The sequence below is a fragment of the Rousettus aegyptiacus genome, unplaced genomic scaffold (genome assembly GCF_014176215.1).
Source record: "Rousettus aegyptiacus isolate mRouAeg1 unplaced genomic scaffold, mRouAeg1.p scaffold_m13_p_4, whole genome shotgun sequence".
NCBI lineage: Eukaryota > Metazoa > Chordata > Mammalia > Chiroptera > Pteropodidae > Rousettus > Rousettus aegyptiacus.
This window is the reverse complement of record NW_023416307.1, coordinates 76,869,790-76,893,399: the sequence shown is the minus strand read 5'-3', so window position 1 is coordinate 76,893,399 and position 23,610 is coordinate 76,869,790. Positions and strand designations below refer to the sequence as shown.

The window sequence follows — 23,610 nt, the reverse complement described above, 5'->3', positions numbered from 1 at the left end:
TTTAAATATTTGATTCCATTTCTTTCTGGCTTGTAAGGTCTACACTGGTAAGTCTGAGTAGAATCTAATGGGTTTTCCTTTATAAGTTACCATTTTCTTCTCCCTGGCTGCCTTGAAAATTCCATCTTAGTCGTTGATTTTTGATAATTTTAATACAATGTGTCTTGGTGAAGGCCTTTTTGGGTTGAGATAATTAGGTGTTCTGTTGACTTGAATTCCAAGCTCCAACTCATTCCTTAAATTTGGGAAAGTCTTGTCAACTATTTGTCTGAAAATGCTCTCTAGTCCCTGTTTCTTTACCTCGACTTCGATAATACCCATTATTCTTATGTTTCCTCTCCAGATGGTATCAGCTAATTCTTGAATTTCTCTTTTCATTATTTTTCATTCTTCAGTTTCTCTCTTCTTCCTTCTTATTTATTTCTAAATTTCTGTCTTTGCTATTACTGATCCTTTCCTCCATTTGGTCAACTCTTACTGTGTGTTTTTTATCTCCACAATTCTTGCAATTGTTGACATGTCTTGTTTTGGAACTCAACGAATTTTTTCAGAAGTACTATCCTAAAGTCTCTGTCATTTAAGTTGCATATATAAAGCCTGAAAAATGCCTTTTTTATTTTCTTTTAAATATTTAATCATGCTCGCTATCCTCAGTTTCGATCCCTGTCAATGTCAGCAACAGTCTCAGCAGTGTTTGCTCAAATTGCCCTGGGGCTCCGTGGAGATTGGTCCTAGAGGTTATGGGGGGAGGGGCCTTCTGTGTTAGGAGTTGGGGGCTGCGGCTCAGCCTCAGTTTTGCGACCACAGCAAGTAAAAATCTACTATTATTTTTCTACTATGGTCCCATCCTGCTTCTCTGCTTTCTGCCCTGATGACTGGGCCCTGCTGCCAACTGCACGGAACTCACAACTCTCCCAGGCAGGGCTCTTCAGGGATTTAGTTGCTCCTTCTCCCCTCCCCCTCCTCCGATAGGGAGCTCCAGTGCCTGTGAGAGGCAGCTTCTTAATTTCTCCCAGTCCGCCACTAAACACCCGGGCTTCTGATCTGTGGTAGCTCTTATGTGCAGATCCCATGCTCAGATGTGCTGGTGAGCTGTTTGGGTGTTTTTAAAGAAGTTTTTAATGTTCAGCTTATTGCTTTTTCAAGGGGAGAGATCTAGGGATGTCTCTCACTTTGCCATGTTTTCTCAGGATTCCTAAATTCATTTCTTAAGTGTTGTTCCTGAGTTTGCTATATCAAAATAACTTAATCTACTTGTTTAAAAAATTGTTTATTGCTTGACCTCCTTCCTGACCTACTGGATCAGAATCTATGAGCTGAGATCAGGGAAAAAATATTTCAACAAACAAATCCGATGACCCATACATTATAAAGCACTTTTTTAAAAAATTTGTCTTTATATTTTTATACAACTTGTACTCAGATTCTGAACTTTTTACTCTGAAAAAGTTATCTACTTGCACTTTAAATAACTAACTTAAGAAACAAAACTTACATGGTAAATTCTGATTAAAGGAAAGTTATTTTGTTTTATCTTCAAAAAATATATAAGTTGTCTGCTTAACCAAGGAGGCTATTTTGTATAATGTATGGCAAGAAACAACATAGCTGTATGAATATACAAACTGTTGCAAACTGATAGTTGCATTCCTAATTTATTTCAATGGCCATATCTAGGATAGAAATGATATATTTGGATGTAAAACCTGAATTGGGATTCTTCTAATTTTTAAACTACATGAGACATGTGATTGAATTTCTAAATTAGAATTATAAGATGTGTGTGTGTTTATTATTTTCTACATATGTATCATAAAGAATAGTTTTATACTGATTTTTTTTTGAGTTTTTTCTTTTATATTTGTAGAGCACCAATGCTTAATAAATGTTAAATTTTTGGAGAAAATTACTAGACAATGATAGCTACTAACATTTATACAAATCTTTAGCTTTTATAAAGCAATTTCTATCTTCATATTTAACCTTCTTAATAGATATTATTGTTGCTTTTTGATGATAGTAATAGACACTAATACACACTATTATAACCATCACTCTTACCCTTCCGATCTCATCTCCCCCCATACTACTATATCATTTTGTGCATGTATTATATAGGATGATAATTATTTGTTTAAGTGTGTCTCCTCCATGAGACACACTTAAACAGAGTTGAGTAGTTGAAACAGTGGCCATATGGCCTACAAGGCTGAAATATTTACCATTTGGCCTTCTACAGTTAAGTTTACTGATTCTTTGGTTTAGACAGATTAACCGTCTTATCCAAGGTACTACAACAAGTAAATTATAGACCTGGAATCAAAGCCAGGTGTTCTGACTCCAAATGAATGCCTTTTCCTCCATACTGTCATAAACCTGGAAAATTGATTTTACTTCTAGACCATGCACCCTTGGTTCCAATTCTAGAGGTTCTTGATTTTAGGCAGAGCTGGATTTGAATCTTAACTCTACTCACAATCATCTACTTTATTTGTAGGGTCCAGTGCAAAATGAAAATGTCAGGTTCTGGCCAGGACACACAGACTCATCCCATGGCAGATAAGATGTGCTAAATGTGGAAGCAGGCTATTCAGTCCCCAGCTGAAAGTTTAAGGTTGCTGCCTATCCCTGTAAGGGAATACCTCTGTCTCCTCTGCCATCCCTCAAGACCCATGAGACACATGCCCAATACTGACTCTCCAAGGCTGAGATGGCAGTGATCAAGGAGGGACAGGCTATTAATTGTGGTTCAAAGCACCAAGGGGCAGAAGTAGAAGTGCATATCAGGTGAGGCTCCAAGCCCCTGACTCATGCTTCATTGTCTCATCAAACTTTACTCAATAAATTCAAAGATAAAATTACTAAACATCTCAAGAGAGCAACATAGAGAATCAAACCTCAAGTATGGGCCCATTCTGAGTCCATTCACACCAGATTTACTGCCATAAAGTCAGCCCTGACTCTCCTACATAACAAGATATGATGCCTTCTCAAGTTAAAGAATCTACGTGAGCCCCAGTTTTCCACAATGATGCAATGTTGTTGATGGTATCTATCTCATAAAGTCTGGGAGTCACAATAGGCCATAAAACAATTAGCAGTGTTTTGGGTAATTTATTTTTAATTTCTACTACTTCCTTCCAGAATTGAATCTAGAAATATTATTCCTATTATTAAAGCCTAACTGCTATTTCCCTATTTTTGTTTTTAAGTTAAAACCAAATTCCTTGCTAGTATGAACTTCATCAATGATTAGATCATACATTTTCCTAAAGAAATCCCAAAATGAGAGGTAAGTTGAGCCTCTTAGAGTCATTTTGGTTCCTTCTGTGTAAATATTTCCCTGGGCACTTGTTAGCTAGTGTGTACTGTCTGAGTCTGCACCTTGTAAAACAAATGAGAAGCATTACTCAGGACACTATCAGACTTTTGCATTAGTTGTAGTGTGCCAGTGTAAAAGATCCTAAGTTGATACTTTTGTCATCATAAGCACTAAAACTACACCAACACCTAGTATTGTTTATTCTGAATTCTACCCAGCAGAAAGAGAAGTATCATCCATTCCTCTTACTACCAGCAAAATAGTCAATATACATTTTACTGTCTGTGGATATACTACCTTCTTGATCAAATTCATTCCACACTAGAGCTCAACTTCTTGTGGAGGTCTTTGTGATTCTATGTAACCACTTCACAGCTTTAGAAAGAAGGCAATAATTCTATTATGTTACCACAGAAAACTAAGATTGTGAACAAACTCAACATACTCATAAAAGTACCATTAGCAAGATTATCTCACTCCTCATGATGTTGGTTGTTTTGAATATGAGGAAGGTCATTTCCTCTTTTAGTTTTTGCTTTCTGTGCTTACAAGTCACAAAATAATGGATCCTAATATAATAATTTCCCAGTAGATCTTTTTGTTCTTCACGCTGAGTCACACTCAACTTTTGTAAAATAATTTTAGTATCACGAGTGATTTGTTTTTTAATAAAAACTAGTCATTCATTTTCAATAATAGAAATATTCAATAAATGTTGACATAGGTAAAGCTTCAGAATTCCTTAATACTTTAACTTTAATTAGTTTGCAACTTATTAAGGACTGATACTTATAGATATGTTGATATCTCCCATCAAATTATAACTCCCAATTATATTTGTAATGCCCCAGCTCTGAAAAGCTGACAGCACTGTACAGTAATAATTCACTGAGCCTCAAAATACTTTTGTACTCCAGTATCTATTTGTTCTTATCCTGAGTTAGATAATTATAATTTCGATAATTAAATGGTGGTAAAATTTAACTTTGAGTAATTAATATAGTATTACTACAACAAAATAATACTTTGTAGATTACAGAAAGAACATTTCATACTATCTATATCAATGATATGTTGTGATAAGTTTTCGTAATAAGAAACATCAAATTTTTTTCACAGATTTATCATGTTTAGAAAAAATTCTGGACATGGCATCCTTAACATAGTTTATTGGTCAATATTAATTCCCTAACTGTCATGGATATTCACTTTCAAAAGTATTAAATAGGATTTTTTTTTTTTAGTTACAATATCAGCAATCCAATCAAAGTATCTTCTGTTAATAAAAAAGAAAAAGTTTGACTTATATAACAGAACAGGCCAGGGGTTTCAGGTCTTACACAATGTCATAAAGACTCACTTGTTCTTCATATTTCTCAGCTCTGCTTTCTTCTGTAAATTTCATTATCAAGCCATCATTATAGAAATAAGGCAGTCACAGCAACTCCATGCTCATATTTTACTAGCTTAGAAATGCAAACAGAACAAAAAGCTTCTTTTCCAATCGTTTCAGCAAAAATCATGAGATTAAATATTATTGCAATCTTTGATTAGCCAACCTGAGATATGTTCACAGTTCAGAAGCTGAATACATGGCCAACGTCATCTAAATTGCAGGGGAAAAGAGTGAAAAGGAGTAATTCCCTGAGAAAAATCAGGGTGCTGTTACTGGGAGTGAGAATAATGGATTCTCCATGAGGAAAAACAAGAAATGTCTTCCACAGTTTAACAATGCAAATAGCTGAATCTTAAAGACATTAGATGTGTCCTGATATTACATATTGATTGCAAGTTTTTAAATTCTTGCTTTATATTTTCTTGTGTGAATACCACATGTTTTTTAGCTGAATGATACTTAACTCATTACCCTAGGTTAAAATACATTGAATGTGTTCAGCTAAGATAAAATGTTATTACTATGTCATAGTTGTTGCTACTGAAAAATCTTTTTATTTTATCTTTTACCTAAAATTGGTTTATTGTATTTTTATTTACTTAGTAATATTTTCTTGAGGATCTACTTTACCTATGAAAATACTCTCTGGAAATAATAACTGAGATTACCGAATAATTTTTTTTCAGAAAGTAAAAGGATGATTTTTTTGAGATCTCTGGAAAGAAACCAGATTTATATTTAAAAAAAAAAAAAAAGCCTACTCACAATGAATCTTAATTATATAATAATTCTTAATAGGATCTGACCATTTGGGAGAAAAAAAATGTTAAGGGCTGAGTTAAATGATGGAGGAAGCTACTACTAATCAAAACACCATTCCTGTAATTCTTTTTCTCCTCTCAATGGAAGAGGGTCCTTTCTAGGGCCAGAACAAATATTTTTCTTTTGCTTTGAATTCCATCCCTTCCAGTCACTTCAAGGATCTCGATCTACCAATTATCCCTCATGTTTCTCTGTCTTCATCCACTTTACATGATTCTGTCTCTTCCTCTCATAAGATCTCCCTCACTCTAGTTTTTTTCTTACTATCCATCTCTTTATTTGGCATCTATGATCCTGAGAATAATTTCACTTAATATCTTTCACTTTTTTATTTATTCCTTAACTATACACTCACTAAACTCAAATCACTTTCACTAAAATTACAGTGTCTATGCATTTGCCAATTCCAGCAGATGCTGTGGGTCCTTGTACTATTTAAACTTGTTAGATAATTTGGCTCTTTAGACTGATCCCTGACATATACTTGGATCCTTTTCACCACTGATTTCCATTAACAAGAAGTTAACTATCCTGACTCCATTAGTTTTTCCTTCATTAACCCTCAGCTCACTTTAAACTAGCTTTTACCAAGTGGAGTTACCTGATGAAGTCAACAGCTAGCAAATCACACAGCCAAAAGTCAAAAACAATTTGATTGGTCTAAGATTCATAAGCTTCTAGTATGAACCCTGTAGAAAATACATCATCACATTTACCATTTTCAATCTTCAGTTTATACAGGAACTCTACGACAGAAGATATATTTCCATAGACCTATTTACTGACACAAAAGAAATTTTTAGGAATATATACAGACAACTCAATAAAAATTCATGAAACTAATCATTTTCTTCCTTCTCAGTTTGGCACTTCTTAAATCATTTTGGCTCGTGCATTTATTATAATAAGTTTTCTTGAATTTTGATTCTTACCATATATTTCATATGTTTTTACTTGTTATGAAATATAATAGACAGGGGAAGTGATTGAACATAAAAGATATTTTTGATCTTATGAAACACAGACTTCAAAATTTCAAATTTGGATTTATTTGGTTTCTGTATTATATAAGTGAATATTTTTAAAATTTATCTTAAATTACAAATAAAATTCATGAGTGAAAGTTTCAAGTTTTTAAGCAACTATTTGTAATAATAATGGTTCTTTTTATTATATTGAGATAAGAAATAGATTCACAAGAAGATGCAAAACAGTACAAAGATGTCCCATGTACCTTTCGCCCAATTATCTTTGGTAAAATGTGCTTGTATATTTTTGTGTCATTGTATCAAATGCATAGATTTATGTAACTACCATTACCACAAAAAAAAAAAAAGATACAAAACTATTCCATCACTACAAAGCTCCCACTCATGCAATGTTATTTTCATTCTCAGAACTCCTAGCCTCTGACAACCACTGCTCTGTTTTCCATTGCTATAATTTTGTCATTTTAATAAGATTTATGTAAATTGGTTATATAATATGTGAAAATTTGAGATTGGTTTTTTTCACTCAACATAATGCCTTTGAGGTGCATCCAAGTTATTATATGTATCAATAATTTGTTCTTTTTTATTGTTATGATTGCCTTTTGTTGTTTAGTAGTTGAAAAGCATTTTGTATTTAAATTGTTGCAATATCATGCAATAATGGGCTGAAATAAAAACTAGTTGAACTATACACATGCATTTGTTATAGAAATAGTAGATAAGAAAAGGAAACAATTAGATAAATCCATCTTCTTAAAATCTAACAATCTCTTTGATGGGAAGTTCTAGAAAGGACCTTACCTGTGCCTGAGTGGGTACCTGCTGCATGTAGTAATTTGAGTGGATCTGAAAGATTCCTTCCTCAAAAAAAAAAAAAACTCCTCTAGCCTTGTCTTAGTCCCTAAATCCCCTCATAAAACAGTCTTTTTAATAATAACTGGCAATGAAAACTCTTCTATACTTATAATTACATTATATGTTTGAAAGGACCTGGAGGAACTAAAATATTAATACATTAATTGTAATAGCAAATATATGAGGGGACAAGGGGATTTGAGAACTCTGGTCAGTGAAGCAAGTAGTTTAAAGAAAAATCATAAAAAATACAAATATCTCACTGTACGTATTTTCTTCCAGACATCTAAATCATGATGTGTTGGCCTAAATTGATAACTCATTAGAAACCTAACAGATTCCAATCAAACAGGAAAACAATAATAAAAACAGAGGAATATGAACATTTAATTTTCACTAAAAATGCTGTTCTTAAGGGTGCAGTCTTTCAGATATGACCACTTATGCAAAATATCTATGTGAACAGTCTTTACCTTGGGTAAGATAAGGGAAAGAGGAGATCAGTAGCAAAGCTCCTTCCTTTCCTTGGCACTTCTAAATTTTCTCTTCTTTCCAGACCTCAAATCAAATGAATTTTACAGCTTCTCCAATTTCTCTTTTTTATTATATTTCCAAAGCACTTTACAAATAGGAAACAAACATGGATTGGATAATTGATGCTGGCTTCAATGAAGGACAGAGAATGAGCTGCATCTTAAGAAATGTGTTCAGTTCGAATAGACTGAGAATATAGGAGAAGGCTAGAAGGTAGGAATACAAATGAAGTGAAAAATAAAAACAAAGAAAATGCTTGTAAGCTGTTTCTAGCCATTACTACAAGTTATTTGTTGTTAGTTTATATCTTGCCCTAGGTCTTTGCTTGAACTTGAGTTTTATTAAAAGTCTATTGAATTGATGTCATATTGCAGTTGATAAAAACAATACTCAGTTTGTTAATGCTACAGAACATAGAAAGTCTACTGTTGTTTTCATCTTTCAGTAGAAATATGCAATTAACACTCTTCCCAAAAAACTTCCATATATATAGATATGATATAACCACTTTCAAGTAGAAAATTAAAAATAAATTTGGATTTGTGCTTTTTAAGTATGTATATGACAATCATATAGAACTTGTTGAAATCATATGTGCTATGAATCTGTTCTTGGTTGCCTGTAGATTTCAACAAAGTAGTTTTTTCTTTAAAAGTATACTGGAAGTCAAAAGTGATGACATGATTTGCAATCTGAGTGTAAATGTAGTGCATAGTATAAATTATTTTAGGTAGAAATACTGTTTGTCAAAAGATTTTTGAAAATTCTCAATTAAAATATTCACCATGAGAGTTATACTTAATTATATTTCACTTTCTGATTTTACTTCTACGATATAATTCTGTTCCTTCTTGATATCTTAATAACTGTATAACTTCCTTAAAACATGGTCCTCATATGTAAAATGGGAGAATAAAAGTATTTACCTGAAGGATGTCATTAAGATTAAATAAAATAATGAGTTTAAAGTGCTTAGCACGATACTTAGTACAAAATAAGCCCTCAAGGAATGTTAGTGTTCATAATTCCTATTATTGCAGAAGGAACTGAAGGAGATATATTCATAAAATTGTGAATGACTAAATTAACAATAAAAAAATGCATATTTTTCATCTTACCAGCTGCCATTCCCCAATTATATGGAAGACTTGTATTTTTAGATTTCAGGTTGTTCCAAGAAGACTTTAACGTTTCTAAAACACAAAAGATATGGTTTTAACAATTTAAATCTAGAGAACATATTTTTTCCTCCAAATTAGAACGAATTTTCTGACTGAGAACACGAAGTGAAAAAGAATCTCATATATCTAGGATTGAAATGCAACAAGGAAAATGTTAAGCGATTAAAATGTCCAGTGATTAAAATGTCCTGTTTGATGATCCAGACTACAGCATTATTGAATGGTTTTTTTTTTTCTATTAAATTAGCCATGTTTAATCGTTTAACATTTACCACTTGATTTTTTAACTGGAAACCTGTTGTGCTCAGTAATTGCCAGCCTGCTGAATCTGACAAGTGAACTTCTGATATAAATGAGATTAATAATTTTACTCTGATTTAGACATGATAGTCTTTTAATTTGGATAATAAATCTTACATCAGGGACCTTCGCTGAAAATATATAATTTGGAGTTCATTAAAGTAATGAAACATTTTTAAATTTCATTAGAATATTTCATATTTTCCTAGTATCAAATTATCAAAGAACAATGATAAAGGTGATCAATTTTGTGATTTTAATGGGAGTATTAGAACTTTCTATTATGCATGTGTATTTCTTAACTTATATGTATTTTATGTCCTAAACTGTCCAGCAGGGACCCAGATAATGTAACCATAGATTACGCCTACAGTGTCCTTTTAAAGAGTTTGTTTTGTCCAATCACTAAACCAAAATCTGTGTTTCATTGATGAAGAATTTGTTTATCAAACGTTGTGGCATTTCAAGGAAGCAAAAATAATTCAAAATGATATTTAGTACATTAATATGCTTAGATAAAATGTATTCCTATTTTTAAATATATACTTTAAAACTTACCCTCAAAAATATGCCCTAGGAAATATAATTGCCTAAAACTTTGCAGTTTCCATAAAACTTCATATCTACTCATATCTGTTATGGATCCTATTAGCAATCTTTTAATGAAGAAAGGATGGTTTATAGAGATTGGAGTTTTCAAAAGGTTAATGATTGGAAGAGAAGAGATAAATCTTTCTTACAGAAGAATTTAAATAATAGATAACTCCCGCCTCCAGAAGGTTAATCTTAGCTCCCAACTTTAATCTTTGAGTCTGGGCTGGACTTAGAATAGAATAGCGAAAGGGAAAAACGGTAACTTTACAGCGCAGAAACTTGGCAAAGCTACCTTAATTAAGTAATCAAGATTAACATCACCAGTAATGACAGATAGATATCAGCTACTCTCTAATATGATGGAATGAGAAAGACATTTTTCATTTTCGCAAACCATTCCATAATAAAGTTTTTCTTTTAAAAATGTACTTACATATTGATGCTAGTACTTGAGCTAAAGTGAATTCCAGTTGAAAGTATCCCTGCACTCCCCAAATAAATGATTTCTTAATGTCCACAAAGAAAATATGGTGCATATATACCAAAAAAAAAAAAAAATGCTTGCAGTGGTGTATATTTTAATTTGCACTCAATTTATTAAAATTACTATTAAATTAATTCTTTTTAAATCTTCAAAGACAAATTCCACCTTATAAATGCACAAATAAATTTTAGTATTTTTTTGTTAAAAACCATGCAGTTCTCCCTTATTCTTTGATCAATGCTCAATTGATTTATAAATTTGACAGATTATTTTCCTTAAACATTTGGCACCATTTATATACTTGATTAACTCCATTTCCTTTGTCATTTGAAATTACAATTACGAATTTTAAAACATTCAAATTTCTCAAGCATTTCAAACACCAAACAAGAAAGATTTACAAATCTAATAAACAACAATCTCTTAAGCACTTAACCACTACTTATAAGCCTAAAAAGTCTAAATTTCTACAGTATTAAAGTATCAAATATTTAAAAAATCAAATATTATATACAAACAACTCTTTTCTTACAGTTGTCAATTTTAAATAAGTACAAAATGTGTACCTCAATTATTTTATCTTAAAATCAAAATTCTAACATCAAATAATCCTGAAAAATTCAAACCAAAGGCTGTAAGTTTAATATCAATCATATTTTCTTAAACATTTAAATTAAAATGACAAATCCAACATCACAGATTCCCTGATGTCAAATTATCTTCAACATTTGCAAACTTAACAAAACACACACATTATCATGAGGGTTATAAAACCTATTTTTAAACTTAACATAAATGTATTATTATAGACCTAACTTCCATATTTTCTCTGTACTAATATATAAATATGTCCATTGTTGCAAATGACTTGGAGGGTCTTTCGTTAACTACAAGGGAAAGAATATCAAGCAGGCCAGACTTAAGTTGTTGGTAAACAAAGACACTAGCATAGGGGAATCTGAGTTCATCTTTTAGGATGATTAAGTCGGCATCTTTTCTCTAAAGGTCTTTTCTTATAAAAATGGAACATTCCAAACATTGTCCTTTCCTTGCAAAAAAATTTATATAACTTTTGCCTAAATGGAATTGAGATTTGGCATACCAATGCACACTACAGATAACCTGCTCACTACCTGGTTGGTTTCTGAACACTATGTTTTACTTTCTTATGTAAGACCCATTGTCATTTAGGGTCATTTTATTGAAACATCATTGCCGCTTCTCAATTTATGACACCCATTTAGCTGTGTGTGTGTGTGTGTGTGTGTGTGTGTGTGTGTGTGTGTAGGAATGCCCACAAATATTGCCTATTCCAATCTCCAATTAGTCATATGTCATGTCCCTCAAATTCTTTGTTCCATTCATTAAGATGTAATTAATTCAGGGAATTTTGCAATTCAGTTATCAACTCCACAGTTGCCATCCTTTGTAATTCATCTCTTTGACTACAATATAATATCAGGGAATAAGGAAAATAAAGACATTTCAATACAAGTTCATATTTCTGCTGAGATACCAGCTCAATACATATTTTTACTCTCCCACAAAGTATTTTCTCTACTCCCTCAAATTTTGTATAAACCTAATGGGGAAGATTGCATTGAACTCAAGTGAGTGTTGCAACCCTATCTCTGATATCAGTATCCTTGTTTCTTGCCAGAGCCTATCAATAGCTTTGTGAATTAAATTAAATTAAATTAAAATTCTATTTAATTTAGACAAGCCAAAGATTGTAATCTGGAGACATTGTTGTAAGATGACATTTGTAATGCTACCCAGTACAGTTGGCACACAGTAGGTGTTCCAGAAATATTAGTACTTTTTTTATGTCATTGTTTTTCAACTTAGATTCACTTGTGGTATAAATTATATTTTAAAAAATGTTTCGTATTTGAATACAACATTTTTAAATAAGACAAAATTATATTATTGTGTACCTTTTGGGGTGTTTTGTTTTGTTTTCATCTATTCTGCAATGAAAAGCAGTTAGTTTGGGCAGAGCTATAAATACTTTTGTGATGGAGCTAATATCACAATTGTTTAAGAAAGAATGATATGCTACATCACCTATCAGGACCAATCTTATCAAAGAATTTTATGAAGAATTGATTAAATCTCTTAAAAAATAAAAGTCACTAACATACTAAAAATAGACAGGGTTATCATTGCCTTTCTTACAGAACTATAGATTATTAGATTATAGGCATTTGACAGCTGAAAAGGCCTCTTCCAACTTGAAGATTTCACTAAAGAGGAAACTGAAATCCTGAGAGATATGGCACAACTCTCAGTTTATATGGCAAATGAGCAATTGAATCCAGATCTCCTGAATCCCATTTAACTGATACACATTAAACCATGCAGCCTTAATAAGAAACTTATGTTTCTTCAACCAGAATTCTTTAGAGCAATGATTCATTAGTCATCCTTTTAATTCCAGTTCTTATTAAACCCAAATTTTGTCTTTTTGATGTCCATTTGTATGTGGCTCAAGCTTCAAATGCAATTTCAGATTCATCTTTATTTGGTTTGATAGTGAAAACATTTAACACTGACTTATTCAAAAACATTATGAAACAAAGACACAAATGCAAAATGCTAACCTAATTGAAATAGCTATCTTATGTTCTCACTTTTATTTTAAAAATGTCAGGAAGCATTCTTTTCATTGAAAAGTGAATGGTATTTAGGCGCCATTTGGTCTGAATATTCTGGCACTATAGTGACCACATAAGTCAGTCGTTGTCTCATTTGAGCTCCCTTTTCAGACTGCTCCCAAAACCCACCTGAGTGGCCGAGGGACTTCAGAACCCTGGATCCAAACCCAACTAACCAATCAGATTCTTCTTCTTCTTCTTCTTTTTTTTTTTTTGTATTTGAATTTGGAACACAAAATTATAATTAGAATATATTGATGAGATGTAGTGAAGTATTAGGGCTAAGACAACAATATCTATATTCATGCAGAGCAAAGGAAGACAATCAACTGAGAGAAAAATAAAGCAGTTATGCAGACAGAAACAAAATCAAGAAAGCAGGCTGTTTTGAGAGAGAGGTAAAGTTCTGGTTTGTGTCCTGTGACTCTTCAGCTGATGGTTATCTCCTGTGTGGTTCTGACCAGAATTTCTTCCCTAAACACTATGAAGTTTTCCTTGATTCCCAACATATATCTTTTATTGTTTCAATCCATTCATTTTTATGCTTACATATTTTTTGTTTTGCTTTTCGAAATTAAATAATTCCTAGAACAAGCATTAACTTGCTATTTTTCTCTTTGGAAAAGTTATTATTCTCTCTCACCGTTAATTTCCAAGCCTGTCTTAATGAAATATAACATGTTTTGTGTAAATTTGTTATAGTGATTTCAGTGTAAATTAGTAAATTATTAAACATATATACATTTGACTGAAATATAGTTTTGAGAAATTGATTACATTAAAAAATATTGTTTTTAAAGCCTTGCTACCCAAAGTAGTGTTCAGGTACCAGCAGCAACAGCATCCTGTGGAGCTCGTTAAAAATGTAGAATCTCAGGTCTTACTCCAGACCTACTATATTTTAACAGATCTTCAGGTGATTCATATATACTTCAAAGTTTAAAAATACTGTTTTGGAGATTATATAGAGTATTGACTCTTTCTGTCTCTGTCTCTCTGTCCTTCTGTCTGTATTTAGTGAGCATTCGTAATTTTTTTTAATTCGTTAAAGACTGATGAATTTTTAATTCGTTAAAGACTGATGAATTTTTGCATTTTCTAACAGTTCATTAAATTCTGTTGAGGTAAGATATGGGTTAATAGCATAGGCACTAAAAAAGAGAGGTAGAGGGAGAGAAACACTGACAGGTGGTGTGATGAGCAAGTGTTCTATAGTAATAATGAATTGAAGCCCTTCAAAAAGATGTATCTACTAAAAGTGCTTTAAAAATGTCACCTAGACTGCTAAATTATAAATACTTTTTAAAACGAAATGAGAAGGAGAAATTGTTGTGAATCATTGATTTATTCAATGATTAAATAATTGTGGGACAGTGACATTGCTAGGGAACAGCAGACGGCCTACTGGTCCCTGAATGCTGCTTTCTCCCAGTACTGCTCAACTAGGAACTTTTTGACTATCTGTTCATCTGGTTCCTCCCAAAGTCTATTTACTGAAAGGGGCTTTACCTGTTCAGTTTCTTTGCTAATGGTCACAGCAATAGCCAGCGCATCCTTCTGATTGCGGTAAGGAACCTAGAACTTAACCAGTTTCAGGGAAGGAGGTTACAATTTATCTACCATTTTGTCTGATTGCCTATTGTATGTGAGGCACTATGCTAGACATCATTGCATTATTATATTGCCTAAGATAGAACATTCCTTGTATTTTTATTCAAATTAATTAGCTGAAAGACATCTAAGTGTCTTAAACTTAAAAATAGGTCTACCTAACCTAAATTTTTGGACTCTGTAAATGACATAAAAAATATTCTTGGCATTAAAATTGCAATTTTAAAATTTGATCTGTTCTCCACTGTCTGTCACATTTATTTTAGAATATCCTGTTGTAGAAACAGTTTGTTCAGCTGAAAGGAATCTCAAAAGTAATTTTGATTTTTCCAGGAACTCAACAAGAGTTTTGTCTAAATAACTTTGTCTACACTGGTTCATAACAATGGTGGATGTTTACTATCATTTTTAATTAAGCAAAAGATTGTGTGGTGCCTTTAGATTCCCGAGTCCTTATTTTTGTAGTAAATAATATTGAATGCTCTCTAAGGTGAATTTTAATCGAAATTGTTAAGTGCCTATCTCTGTTACAAGGAAGACTCCTTATGATTGCAATGCTGCTGCAATGGAAAAGCTATAAAGCTTTTATCGAATAAGGAAAATTTAACAAAATCTCTGAAATTTAATTAAGCTGAGCTTCAGCTTTTAGAATATCCCATTGTGATAATTAATATTTTTCTTCATGCTTTTCCTCAAAATAAAAGTAATTTCACTATTTCTGATTATTAAATCGATATAGTATCAATGGTATAAAATGTGAATACTATAGAGATGTATAAATAAGGATGCAAAATTTTCCTATAATCTACCTCCAAGGAAATAACCATTGTTAATTAGTCTTTTTTGGCCCAATATTCGAGTTATTTATTTTTATTAGTTGAATCTCTCAACAATATGTTAGCTATGTATAGACCTTTTTTTTTTTTATAATTCCGCCATTAAAAAAAAAAACTTTCTTAATGAACAGACCACATAACTAATTCAACCTTATCAGACAAGAGCGCTTATTCAATTTTGCTTGAATATAAAAAGTAATAACCATTTTTAATTTCTTAATGTATATAGTGATCCCATGAAAAGATTAGTTTTTTTGGGGGAGGGGGGGCAGGACCAATGATCACTAACTGCCCAGGTACCAAAAAAATATGCTTCCGAAATCTCTTATTGTCAATTCTGCATGAAGAACAACCAAGCTGCCCTATGTGTGCCACTCACAACAGAAGCTCTTTTTGCAAGATTAGTTTTTTGAGCTTATTAACTCACATCTGTCCTATGAAGATTTTACTAACTCAGTAAGACTTGTTATGGTATATGGAACCATTTGTAATCTGATGGCACCAGTTTTCCCAGCCTCAATTCCTGTTACCATCTTTTTTTTGCCTCTCCATAAACACGCACACATAGCCTATCACAGAAGCAACAAATTTGCTTTCCCTGCTCTTCATGTTATATCACACCCCTGTACATGTCATTTATTTTCTTTCATTCTATTTTCCTACAGCATCTTGAAAGTCTTACTTTTAACTCTTACTGGAAATTTTCCCTATCCCCAACCAACTTTGTGATTCATATAATTTTATGGTACTTATTTATTATTCTTATCTCAGTATCTTATAATCAGGATAAATGTGTCAACATCATAAGCCTGACACAGATTAAATGCTTAATATTTAGTTAAATGAGGAGTGGATGGATAGATCAATGGATATATGTTGGATGCATGGTTGGGTGAATAAATAGATGGATGGAAAAAGAGGGGACTAAATAACTAAATGCATAGTTGGAAGGGTATAAATAACCAAGTGAAATTCCCTGATACAAAGGAACCCTATTCATTCTAAGAACCCAAGGATCTGCTCTCTAAATGAGAGGTAATATGTAGAAGCATGCACAATGACTAAATGTTTAAAACATTAGGGAAAAAGTTGACATTGATAGTGGTTTATGTCCTAGAGATTTTTTTAAAAGAAGAAAACATATTCCAATTATAGTCATTTATATGAACTGCTTACACTAATATCTAATTATCATTCAAGGGAAAAACATTATACATTATTAAACATATGTCAGATTAACTGTATATTTGTTAGAATTAAAAACAACATGCTTATGTGTCCACTGCTTATAACTTTCATTACATTATACTGCATTTTGTAGTATTGTATATTTTATGGTATAGTATATTATAGTGTGGTACAGTATAGTATAATATAGTATAGCATCATATAGCATTATTATCTGTGAATATTTTCCATGGTTTACATTATCCTAAATGAGGCACTTGGGTTTCTAAATTAGTTATTATCTATAGCTAATTCAGAGATTTCAACATATCAGGAGTCTGAATTTACTATACTCCCATTGTTACTCTGCAACTGACAGTGTTAAAATCTACCCTAAAATACCACATGAAATAGAATTCTCTAATGGCTTTTTTATACTTAAAGCAAAAACAAAACAACACAAACTAAACTAAAAACTAAAACCAAGCATAAAGATTTTAATAGCGTGAACAGCACACTGTGCTGTAAGTGTGGGTTATTGATGAATTCCTCTTATGTACCAGGTAAGGTGTCAAGCTCTGGAGACACAAGCATATCAGACATGGTCCTTACCTTTCAAGTACTCAGTCTCAAGGGGAATTTAGACTAAATAAGCTGCTTTAAATTCTTATCAGGGAACAATGTGGGCTAAAAATAAAATAAATGAAAAAGCCCAAATTACAATACAGTGCAATAAGAGCTCTGAGAAAGATGAAGCAGTTCTACAACATGTGAGTTTATTGTATAGTCTTAGAATCATGGAATGGTAAAGCCTGGAATTCATCTTAAGTTGTCTAGTCCTAACCTCTTATTTTAAGATATAAAAAATGAATCCCAGAAATATTAAATCATTTGAGGCCTTGGGTAAGTCACTTAGCCTTAATAGGTTTTAGCTTATACTGATGTTTTCCTATACACATGAAGAGAATAAGTAGGAATAAATTGGCAAATGCTATAAACCTAAATCATAATTTAAGATTAAGGTAGCATGCTTTGTTAATATAATTGAGTTCTTCTCTAACATTATAGTTTTTCCTAGAAAAAAAAATCGATATAAAAGTTGAATTTATTTTTTTATTTAAAAATATAAAATCAGTACCTACCAAGTACTAGACTGGTTTATATAACTACTGAGATATGGTAGTTGATCACTTATTTTTTCTTTTTGGCCATTTCTTTTTACTTTTGTAAAAATGCTTTTGATTTACATAAATACAATATTTTATTTATTTTCTGAGTTATAATTATTTTCCTGCTGAAATTATTTTTATAATAAATGTTGCTTAATGCTAGCTCAGGGAAATTCAAATTATATTTTAAAAATAGATGTTTGGATATTTGAGAGCTTGATATAGCAGTTATTTCTGAAGCGAAACATTTGTTTCCTCCATGTGTTTTCCATACCTGAAAAATATAGTCAGTCCCTTTACGAGAGAACTATTTCCCCTCTGTTCTGAAATTTTAACAAGCCCTGTAAGAAACGAAACATGGAATATACTTAATATGTTCCCTCTAGGAAGTAAGCATGACATTCCTTTTTTGTAACAGAACTAATTTTTATCTTTTATGGTCCTCTTTTAGCCTTATTAATTTTTCATTTCTCAAAATTAATATAAATAACACAAGTAAGCGTTGCCCTTTGACAGCACTAGCCTAGCCAAATAATGTAATAGAAAAACTAAAGTGACTTATTTTTTTCAGTCTCAAACAGAAAGAAGAAAATGCTGTAGGTGTTCTTATTATTAATTTACCATTAATTATTAATATACCATGACATATTTTAAATATACTTTTCTTTGACCACAGTGAATACTACCAGAATTCTTTCATTAATATAGCTTCTTAAAATGTCCACACTTAGCTATTCTTGGTAGCCAGTTCCTTAATTCTTGTTTTACTTGTAATAAAATGGGAACCAGCTGAACACCTGTTAATTTACAAAGGATTTAGTTGTGTATTTATAAAAATTAAAGCTCATGAAATAAGGTAGGTAATTTTATAACTTCTATAGAATACATTTTAATCTTAACTAACCCAATATAAATATTTGACTTGAGACATAATGTATTACTTTTAGATGCATGGAATCCATCACCGATTCAAATAAATGAAAATTTCTGTCCACATAGGTCCTACACATGTGTGTAGAAATACAGGTATAAAATAAAATAAATAAGTTCTTTGCATAATGTTTTATGGTAATAAGTGGTATAAAGAAAAAAAGAGGTTGGAAGATGGAACAGCACAAAAAGCACAGTCAGGATAAGTCTCATGGAGAGGATGCCATTTGAATAATAACTTGAAAAAGGCAAAAGAAATCATATCATGCAGATATACAGGAAAAAAACTTTTATGTCTGGAAACCATATAGTGCACTACCTGTCTCTGTCAGGAAATGGCAAGGGGGCCCGTGTAGCTGGAGCTGGGTGGGTAAGGGGGAGAGTTGTCAGAGATAAGTCCAGACAAGTATTTGGGACCAAGTTTTACAGACCATTGTGCTGATTTCTGCTTTTATCTAAATAATATACGAAGTCATTGGAGGGTCTGCAGAGATGAAGAGGCATGATCTGAGTAGATACATAAATCTGGAAATCATCAAGGCATATACAAATATGGTAAGAAAAGCTATAAGATTGATTAGCAAGGAAATGAGTACACATAGAGAAGAAAGAAATCCAAGAACTGGATCTGGGATGAGCACTTCAATGGAAGAGAGGGAAAACACATTATCAAGTACAGCTTTGCAGGAAAGCAATCTTTTTCCACTAGCTTAGTAGTAGCTAGAATACAGCTATACTGGCACAATAAAAATAATAAAAAGTATTATATTGTTTACTTGGTTTTCATACATCTTCATTTTTAAAAACTATGATGAGATACCTGTACTAACACACAGTGCCTCTGAATGGGACTATATTTCTAAGTAGAGTCTCTAAAGAGGTAATGATGGTAAAATTAGGTCATGGGGTGGGACCCAATCCAGTATGGTCAGTGTCCTTATAAGAAGAGGAGATAATAACCAACACACACAGTGGGAAGACCATGTGAAGACGCCATAGGAAGACAGCAATCTACAAGCCAAGGAGAGACTCGATTAGATAAATCAATTCCACCAACACCTTGATCTTGGACTTCTATCCTCCAGAACTATGAGAAACTAAATTTCTGTCCAAGACACCTAGTTTGCAGTATTTTCTTAGGGCATTCCTAGCAAACTACTACAATACCCTAAAAAATTAATAGTGCCTGAAATTTTCTAGACCTCTTTTTCTAGATCCAATTTTCTATTATTAGATGACTATATTAAGATAGATATGAAGAATGAAATTAAGGCAGCTACTTAAGTGAATGTGTATTAGATATGATTGTTTTTTAAAGATACACAATTTACATATACTCATCAAAAATGGGGGTGGGGAAGTTCTCTTTTTAGTATTCTAAGTAATAACTAACATAGTACCATGGCTAGTTTTCTCCATCACAGGCATCAGAAATAACCTTTCTAGTAATTTATTTATTTAATTTAGTCTCAAGTGGGCTAGCTTCAAAACCATCCAATATTTGGAGTTAAATCTAACAAAATACCAGCAAGGTCCCCATAAAGTAATTGCTAAATATTAGTGAGATAAGGTTAAAAAGAGTTAAATAAATCAAATAATATACCATGGTTAGAAGCCCTTAATGTTGTGAAGATATTAATTCTTTCATAAATTGAGCAAAATGATTTTAATCAAAATCAGGATTTTGTGGAAATAGATTCTAAGATTTATCTATAAATATAAGACAGTCTTGAAGAATAAAAATAAAACTGGGTGTCTTAAACTGCCATATATCAAGATTTTTAAAATTACTGTGATTAACGTTGACATTTTTGTAAGGGCAGAAAAATACAATAGAATGGAATAAAGATTTTGGAAAAATATCCACACATATACAGTTTTTTAATTTATAATCAAGATCAAGCTATTGTTACATGTCACTGAGTTGGCTCTGACTCCTGGCAGCCCTATGAATGATATTTGCAATGTCCTTTCCTTAAGAGCTTTGTTCAGCTCCTATAGATTCATGCCTGAGACTTATTTTTTTTCTCGTCTTTATTGAAATATAATAGAAAACTAGTTGCCTGCATTTATATTGTGCAATTCGATGAGGTTTTTTTTAATTATAGTTGGTATAAAGCACACTAGCTTCAGCTGTACAGCATACTGATCAGAGATCTACGCAACTTGCAAAGCACTCACCCCACCAAATCTAGCACCCCTCTTCCCACCGATGTATTCATTCCCACATTATTAACTGTCTTTCCCATGCTATACTCTACATCCCATGTCTACTCTACAACCATCCACCCGCATCTCTCAATCCCTTTGCCCTCTTCCTGCCCAACCCCCATCTCATCTAGTATCCCTCAAAATATTCTCTGTAACTATAAATTTATTTCTGCTTTTGTTGTTGCTGTTGTTGATTTTGTTCTTTAGATTCCACATGTATGTGAAATCATGCAATATTTGTCTTTTTCTATCCAACCCATTTCATTCAATACAATACCCTCTAGGTCTATCAAGGCAATATCTTTTTCCATCCCCTTCCTTTTAGTCTGTGTATGTCTTTTAATATGAAGTGAGTCTCTTTACACAGCATAAGTAAGGATCTTGTTTTTTATCCGTTCAGCCATTGTATCTTTTGATTGGAGTACTTAATTCTTTTCTATTTGAGATACTTGTTGATAGTAATGTAGTTGTTACCATTCTTTATTCCTGTTTTTGATACATGTTTTTTCTTCTTAAAGAAGTCCTTCCAACATTTCCTGTAATATTGTCTTGGTGATGATAAATTCCTTTAGCTTATTTTTGTCTGGGAAGCTCTTTACCTGTACTTCAACTCTAAATGATAGCTTTGCTGGATAAAGTATTCTTGGTTGTAGACTCTGGGTTTTCATCACATCGAATATTTTGTGCCAAGCCCTTCTGTCCTACATAGTTTCTTTTGAGAAATCAGCTGCCAGTCTTAAGAGTGCTCCCTTGTAGGGAACAATCTGCTTTTCTCTTGCTGCTTTTAAGATTCTCTCTTTGTATTTAATCCTTGGCATTTTAATTATGATGTGTCTTAGTGTGGGCCTCTTTGGGTTCCTGGTTTTTGGACCTTACTGAGCATCTTGGGGTTTTATGTCCATTTCTTTCATCGGATTAGGGAAGTTTTCCATCATTATTTCTTCAAATAGCTGTTCAACATCTTGTTTTTCCTTGAGTACTTCGACGACATAGATATTTTTACCTTTAATAGTGTCCAATAAGCTTCTTAAATTATTATTATAGACTTGATTTCTCTTTTCTTGCCATTATGATTGAGTGTCCTGATTGGCTTTCTTGTCCTCTATATAGATCATTTGATCGTCTTCTTTATTCACTTTATTTATTCCATTTAATATTCTTGTTATGTCAGATAATGTGTTCATTTCTGAATGGTTCTCTTTTATAAGTTCCACTTCAATTTTATGTTTTTTATCTCTTTTTTGAGATTCTCACTGAATTTATCTACCCTTCTCATAAGTTCTTTGAGCATTTTTATAACCAGTGTTTTGAACTCTGCATCTGTTAGATTACTTGACTCCATTATTTCTGTTATTTCATATGGTTTCTGCTTCTTTGTCTTCCTATTTTGGCTGCCTTTCCATATCTATGTACTAAGCAAAGCTTCTAAATTTCCTAGTCTTATTAGGACAGCTTTGTGTAGTAAGTATTTAGTGGCACAGTCCTGAGAGGGGCTCAGCTGCAGGCCAAATTTAGCCCAAGCCTGTGCTCCTCCAGGGCCACCTGTTAAGATTTACCAAGCAATCCACAGATGCTGTGCTTAGAATTGCCTCAAAGGTCACACCAGAAACTGAGGCCAATGTGAGTCTTGGCTCTGCTCATCAAGGAGCACCTGGCTCCCTGAGGATACACCTAGATGTGGCTTGAGTGGGGACATGAGTTGAGGGAAACAGAGTTTCAGGAAATTCTCTGGGTGAAGTGACCTCTGTCATCCATTTTGATGACATCTCTGCTGTGGTGGTGCTGAATCCATGCACTGGGAGTGGGAAGGGCTCAACAGAGGAACAATGGATACTGCCAGTACTTCTGCTGGGGAGAGAGCTTTGCTGTGGCTTTACTCAAAAAACTTAGTGTCATCCTGTAAGTCCCTGTGCAGCTGAACTGACACTGGTGCTCAGAGCAAGCAGGTCCATCGCCATGGAAGTCCACTGGTGACACAGCTTCTTTAAGAGACATCTGCACTTGCTACAGCATCTGTTCCACTCAGCCACTCGGGACCAAGCAGCCTCTCATCCTCACCCCATTCTACATTCTGCCATTGCAGGGTGACTTCTTAGATTTCTCCCTAGTTGTATGGTGTGTTTGTCTAGCTCCTAGGTGATTTTTCTTTGCTGTTTGCTCCTCGTTTCTGTCACAACTTTGATTTGGTTGCCAGAGGGATGAACAGAGCCTCTATTATCTACACCATTTTTTCCCCTCTTGCCTGTGACTTCTTTTATGGAATCAATCCATCCCATGTTTGGTCTTCCTTTATTCCTATTGCCTTATATTTTATATAGTTTATATTTTATATTTTGCACATATATTTATATATTAATGTTTTACATTTTATATCAAGATACAGTTCTAATGTAAAGGGATAAAATATTCTCTTCAATAATTATTCTGGATCAATTTAATTTCATCGGGGGAAAAAATGAATCATTCTCTTTATCCTTCAATATGCACAAAAGTTGGTTCCAGATGGATTATAGTACTAAATGTAAAAAGATAACATGAAATTATCTAGA

The 23,610-nt window shown here is 32.7% G+C and overlaps 1 protein-coding gene and 1 non-coding gene across 2 annotated transcripts in view; one reads left to right on the top strand and one right to left on the bottom strand.

The window, feature by feature from the left end:
• The window catches only part of HTR1F (5-hydroxytryptamine receptor 1F), a 96,937-nt gene that overhangs the window by 36,046 nt on the left and 37,281 nt on the right, over positions 1-23,610 (top strand). The gene's annotated exons all lie outside the window — the stretch shown is intronic.
• Positions 15,846-15,979, bottom strand: LOC118602354. The gene has a single exon (XR_004950693.1). It is a non-coding gene; the product is annotated as a U11 spliceosomal RNA (small nuclear RNA).